At 48.6% G+C, this 6,030-nt stretch overlaps 1 non-coding gene across 1 annotated transcript; it reads left to right on the top strand.

Annotated features, from left to right (window-relative positions):
- The first annotated feature begins 277 nt into the window (after positions 1-277).
- Positions 278-399, top strand: LOC146789332 (U6atac minor spliceosomal RNA). Its single transcript, XR_014970308.1, has one exon. It is a non-coding gene; the product is annotated as a U6atac minor spliceosomal RNA (small nuclear RNA).
- Positions 400-6,030: the final 5,631 nt, after the last annotated feature.

Raw genomic sequence — 6,030 nt, 5'->3', positions numbered from 1 at the left:
ATAAAAGCGCGCATCATGCCTGCTGCGCATAAAACATGGTTAGACGCCACGTAGTAAGTGACCGTGCCTTAAAGTCCGTATATTCAACCGTGAACTATAAACGTTCATCCTATAACAGCATACACACCGCTAACCATACATTAATAGAACATGGATTACTGTTGGAAAAAGGGTTAATTTTGGGAGGCGGGAGTTTGCATAGCGCGAGCTTGACCCGGATCGGGCAGCATAGCGCGTTCTTAGCACCAGTTACCTCTCATGCTGGTATGTACGCATAGTAATGTATGAAAGGGGAGGTAGCATTCCCCGTCACAAGGATGGAAGAGGTCCTAGTGGCCTTTACAACACATATACGGACTTAAGTTATAACTTGCAAGTAACAAGGGGCGCCTCCTTTGAAAACAGTAACCTGCTGACCTATTTACATCAAATGCACTCTGTAATCTACTTGGCATACGTTCTTATCAGGGACATCGACCCTCTGCACTAACTTCCCCTTAATCGAAACCTCAACTCCACAAAATGCTGATTTCTCTCCCGGAAGAAAATTAATCACGAGTTATCTTGACCCACATGTGAGACCTGGTAATCGCCGCGGAAAGCGACGCTGCCTCCGGTGCTTCAAAGGGCTAATGAACTCCCAAACCCGGCGCCCCCAAGTAGTTAGCACCACGGTCGCACCGTCCTAAATCCAGCCCTGCCGGGGCCGACAGTGAAGGAGCGCTTTACATGCCACCGAATGCGCATACACATTCAGACGCGCTGCCTCCGGAAACTGAGGGATTTGCCCTCGATGGCGCGGGCGTTCTCGAGGCCACACCGCCTCTCCCTATAACGCCTACGCTGAGGCCCGAACCTGGAACCCCAGATTGAAGCCGCCTGTCCTGCCCACTGGGACACCCTTCCACACACCAGGAACACCGGACGTGTGCGCGACCTATCTTTTTTATCACAAGTCGGCAGCAAGAAATGCCCATTCCAATCATCGAGAAGACTCCGAGAGCTACCTGCACAAATCATGAGCTCTGGTGGCCTGCGATGCCCGATCGATCTGCTACACCTGCGTGCCCCCACCCCCCGCCGTACGCGCAAACTCCCAGGCCGGGACTTGAGCCTGGCCCGGCACCCGCACCCCCCCACCCCGTGGTATTCAGACCACGGGGCCCAGTCGACTGGCGCTGACCAGGGACAAGGCCGGGGCGGGGAGAGGGGGTAGAAGACTCACCGCAACATGAGGCTCCAAGGCGCACGACGGTGGAGCTGCGACCGGCAAAGCGAACGCCCCTCCCCCGCAGCACTCACAAGCTCTGGCCGACGACTTGGGCCTGGCTTCGTGCCGCAACCCCCCCCCGCCCGTGGTATTCCGACCACAGGGCCCCGTCACCTGGTACTGCCCAGGGACCGGGCCGGGGCGGGGAGAGGAGGCAGGCAACTCACCGCAAGCGAGGAGCTCCGAGGCTGCTGAGCACGCGACGACCGGGCTGCAAGGCGAACGAGCGGACAAGAGGGCGAGGAGGGGGCGGAGACAGAATATGTACCCCCCTGGCTCCTCCCCGCCGGAAGCAGCTATCTGCTGGGGTCTCCCTTGGTCCATCCCAGGGACACGACCTCCCACCCCTGTGCCTTCCTGTGGCACTAAGGCGGCCGCCCTCAAAGGGGCGGGCCGCTGCGCAACCCCCCCCCGGGCAGCCTTACAGAAGCGCCGTCTGACTCTTGCCACATCTGCTGGAGACAGTGTGGGGAATTCTTCTTCTTCGAAGAATAAAAAAAGCGAACGTTTTGCATCACACAATATCATATGTGGTAGTTGTTTTTGCTATTGTCAGAAAACCAGTGTCTGTGATTAGAAAGGAACATTTAAACTGCGATATGGTGCACAGTATTGGAGTTTTCCATTTAAAGACTTCGGGGCACATTATCAAGACAGGCGATTATCGCCGCTTTGGCGGCAGAAAACTGCCCCTAAAACAGCGATATTGGGCTTCATAATATGCTCTATGGAATTCCAATTGAAGCTCAGGTTTGATGTCCTTCACATCTAACACGGGCTTCAATCGGAATTCCATAGAGCATATTATCAAGCCCATTATCACAGTTTTAGCGGCAGTTTTCTGCCGCTAAAGCGGCGATAATTTTATCGCCTGTCTTGATAATATGCCCCTTTATTTTCCATTTTGGTGTATAACAAAGGTCTGCGGAGTTTGGTACCCGTCATTCACGCGTTTCCCTTCCAGTCGGATCCATTGAGGTCCTCGTGGGTGGAAGGCAGCATCCTCCCGCCCTGCGGCTCAGGATCGTGGGATATGTTAAGAAGGTTCTTTGTGTGGTGGGGCTGATCATAGCAGCGGCATCTGATGTGAAGCGTATTAAACAATCACCGGTGTGATAGGTAAACCAGGGGTGTCATCTGGGGGGTGTCAAGAGTTTATTTATATTGATGGTTTCCGGCAGGAAGTTTGGTGCTGTCGTACGGTGGACAGGCTAGATCATGAAGCTGTTCAACCAATAGGCTCTGAAGGACCAGTGGATCCCCGAAAAGAGAGGATGTTTAGAAGTTCAGAAAGGGGAAAGAAGAATTGGTAGGTTCAGAGTGAGTTAGAAATACTGGGGGGTCATGAACATCAATTCACCAAAAATGTTAGAGGAAGAAGTGACAACACACACACACACACACACACACACACACATGCACACACACACCACACCCCCCACCCCCCACCCCACCCCCCTTCCCTCTTCAGTCTTACTATAGAGCTGAACCCTTGTCCCACCTTTCACCACTCAAAAGTGTTCTATTTCCTAGGGAAGGGTAAAGTAAGGGCATGGTGTTTGAACTGTAAAGAGTAAACAATTCTCTGAGTGTCCTGCTTACTGTTTGTTCTTGCTGCTGCCTTCATGACTCTGGCATCAGAGGTAGCAAAGGCGGTGCCCACTAGGGGTAGCAGCTGCTAACCCTGGTTCCTCCTACCTGGCATGTGAGAGGGCTTTGAAGATAAACTTATAGGCTAGAAAAGGATTTGAGGGTAGGCATATAGGGCTGTTGTTCCGGGAAGAATGTCCTACAGGTAGAAAGAAGGAAGGAAGGAAGGAAGGAAGGTCCAAAAAAGACAGGTGTTATGGATTATAAGGTGGGTGTAGCATTTTCTACGTTCATTACACGGAAAGCACAGTTATGGAAGTTGATGACGATGAGCCAAGTGGGAGTAATGTTTCTAAGCACAGACTTGTCCCATCAAAGCAAGCTTTTACACACTTAGGTCGTCTCGGAAATTGTGCAATATCTCTGACAAGATCTTATAAAAATATGATATGGTTTAAAATGAAAGATGTGTTTGACCCACTTCCATGTTCCCTTTCAAGCGGTATGGTAAGTTTTTTTTAAAGAAAGGAGAAAGGGTTTTTTGCGGCCACATTGATTGTAGCCTAAATCAAGGTATCATGCCTTCGAACTGTAAATGTTTATTATTGTTGTGAAAACAAAATTCACTCGAGTACTCAAAGAACATTTTGTTTACTCGAAGCAGAATTTCCCTCCCGAATAAGTTCCCCTTTCACTCTGTCACAGAAAAGGCTGTCCTTTTTTTAGGCCTGGATTGACAGCAACAACTGCATGTGCAAGACCTATTGGTACCTTTATATTAAAATATACATAGAGAGGGTTATGGCTGCGCCCTGAGCAGTAGGTATCTCTCACCTCTTGCTATTGGCTGTGTGGAGTGTCATTATATCGCCTATGGAGTGCTTGCATTGTAATGCATGGAGGAAAATTTAACATCTCAAAAGTACACTCAATAATCACACATGAAATTCTTTATCGTGCAAAAGCATTGTGTGCGGTGCTTATTTGCTTTTCTTCACCGAGCTGTCTTTTTTAATGTTTTAGTGCAGACTCAGTATGCAAGCGAGACCTATTGGCTTTGACAATGATTGTTCCTCAAGCATGCAGATGTCATCGCCGGGTTACTCCAAATAACTTTAAAGCAAAAGCTCACGAATATATATGAGCAGTGTTGCGCTGACAGTTTCTCCTGTTCCCACAGAATTATTATTCTTTGTTTGGCTTTTACCTTACAAATACATCATGACATGTATGCACGTTCCAAATCTGATTTCATCACTTTCTTAAAACACAATTTCTTCCATCAATTTATGCTTAAACATTATTTTTAAGTAATCAACATTGATTAAAAAACACCGTTTAATAAAAATGCCTTCCTTTTTCCTGGCGTGTACAAGGAATTGTACAAGTGCCCTGGTATGAAAGTGGCCCCTGACGTCATCTCCGTTGCAGCTTTAGGTGCCTCAGCCATGAACAGGGGAAGAGCATGTGCTGTACAGTATCAGTTGCACCAACTTCAGATACACACGTCCTTTGCTCCTGGACATGTCTACTTAGGGTCCCTGTAGGGGCAAAACACCTGTGCTGTGCCGCAGTGTGCAATCCAACTCTATGCCAACTTTTTTGGACCCGCCCATCTGTTTTTTACCCAGAAGTCTTGGCAATAGGCAAACCTAGTGGGGGTGCTTGACATGTTTTATTTGGTCCACCAGCAGAGTACTGCTGGGCTGGTAATGCACCAAAACTGCATTAGCATCATTCAGAGTATTTAGTAGTGTCTGCCTTCTCATCAAGCTACTGCACGACACACAGTTGGCAGCATCCTACTGGTGTTCAAGGGTGCCCATCTTTGTGCTTGTACCCTTGGGAGAAGTCTGCAAAAGAAACAATTGTCACCATTGACCCTATTGTTAAAATAAATTCAGTCCCCAATCACTGGAGTCTATGTCTATGTGGGGTTATTTATAAAGCGCAGCTGTTACTCCAAGGAGTGTCTTGGCGCTATTGCAGAGAGGGTACTAGCGGGGGAATAGGAGGGAAGACCTCAGGACTTGAAAAAAGCCAGGTCTTAAGTTTTTTTCTGAAACACAGGAGTCGCCTTGATGCATCTGAGTGTCAGTGGAAGTTTATTCCAGAGGGAGGGGCCTAAAAAAGAGGGGGCTCTACCCCATGATATTGCCTTTCTGATTCGTGGAATTCTGGCGAGACAAAGATTTACAGAACAAAGGTTTCTCTGGGGGGTGTGGAACTTAATGCTGTCCTGCAAGTAGCCTGGGCCAGTTCCGTGAGGGCTTTCTGGGTCACAAGTAGTGTTTTAAAAATAATCCTCTTCCTCACCGGGTGCCAGTGACGAATCTTAAGAAGACATGACGCATAGGAATTACAGGGGAGCCCGAAAATTGTTCGCTCCGCGGCATTCTGAACCAGCTGCAGCCTATCAATCAGGTATTTGAGCAGGCCTGAATAGAGTCCGCTTCCATAGTCAAGTCATGAAATTATCAGGGCTTGAATCATTTGTTGTCTAGCCGTAAAAGACAGCAGAAATCGAAATTTCCAAAGTAGTCGAAGTAGAGCAAAACAAGTGCCTGCCACTGAGTTGACTTGGGAACGAAATAGCAGTTGCCCATTAAATTTAAAGGCCAAGTTTTCCGACACCAGATTTTGGGTTAGTGGGGAGGGGTGCAGGAGGGGGGATGTGATGGACAAAAGGACTGCCACGGTGTCTCAGCCTCTGGACCAAAGAAGAGAAGCTCTGTCTTCCCAGCATTACATAAATAGAGTCAGGCTCAGGGCAGAGCCATGTGGCACTCCTACCCTTAGATTACGGGTGTTGGCAGAAAAAGGGTGGCACCATACCCCTTGTCCTCGCTCCTCCAGAAAAGATGCGAGCCTCTCCAAGGCCAGCCCCCTAATTTCTACTGAGTGGAGACAAGCTAAGATGATGTGATGAGAGATCGTATCGAATGCAGCCAAAAGATCTACAAAAAGCAGCAGTGCCCTATCACCCACTTCTAGGCTAAGTTGTATGGAGTCGACAACCTCCAGCAGAGCTGTTTCGGTACTGTGGTTAGGGCGAAAACCAGCTTGGCTAGCATGTAGAAGGTTATTTCTTTCAAGATATGAAGAAATTCGATTGTTAACATGCTTCTCCATCACTTTTGAGAAGGCTGGGAGGAAAGAGATGGGTCTAT

This window comes from Triturus cristatus, chromosome 10 (genome assembly GCF_964204655.1).
Source record: "Triturus cristatus chromosome 10, aTriCri1.1, whole genome shotgun sequence".
NCBI lineage: Eukaryota > Metazoa > Chordata > Amphibia > Caudata > Salamandridae > Triturus > Triturus cristatus.
The sequence above is the reverse complement of the archived record's forward strand: the minus strand, read 5'-3'. Positions and strand labels throughout refer to the sequence as shown.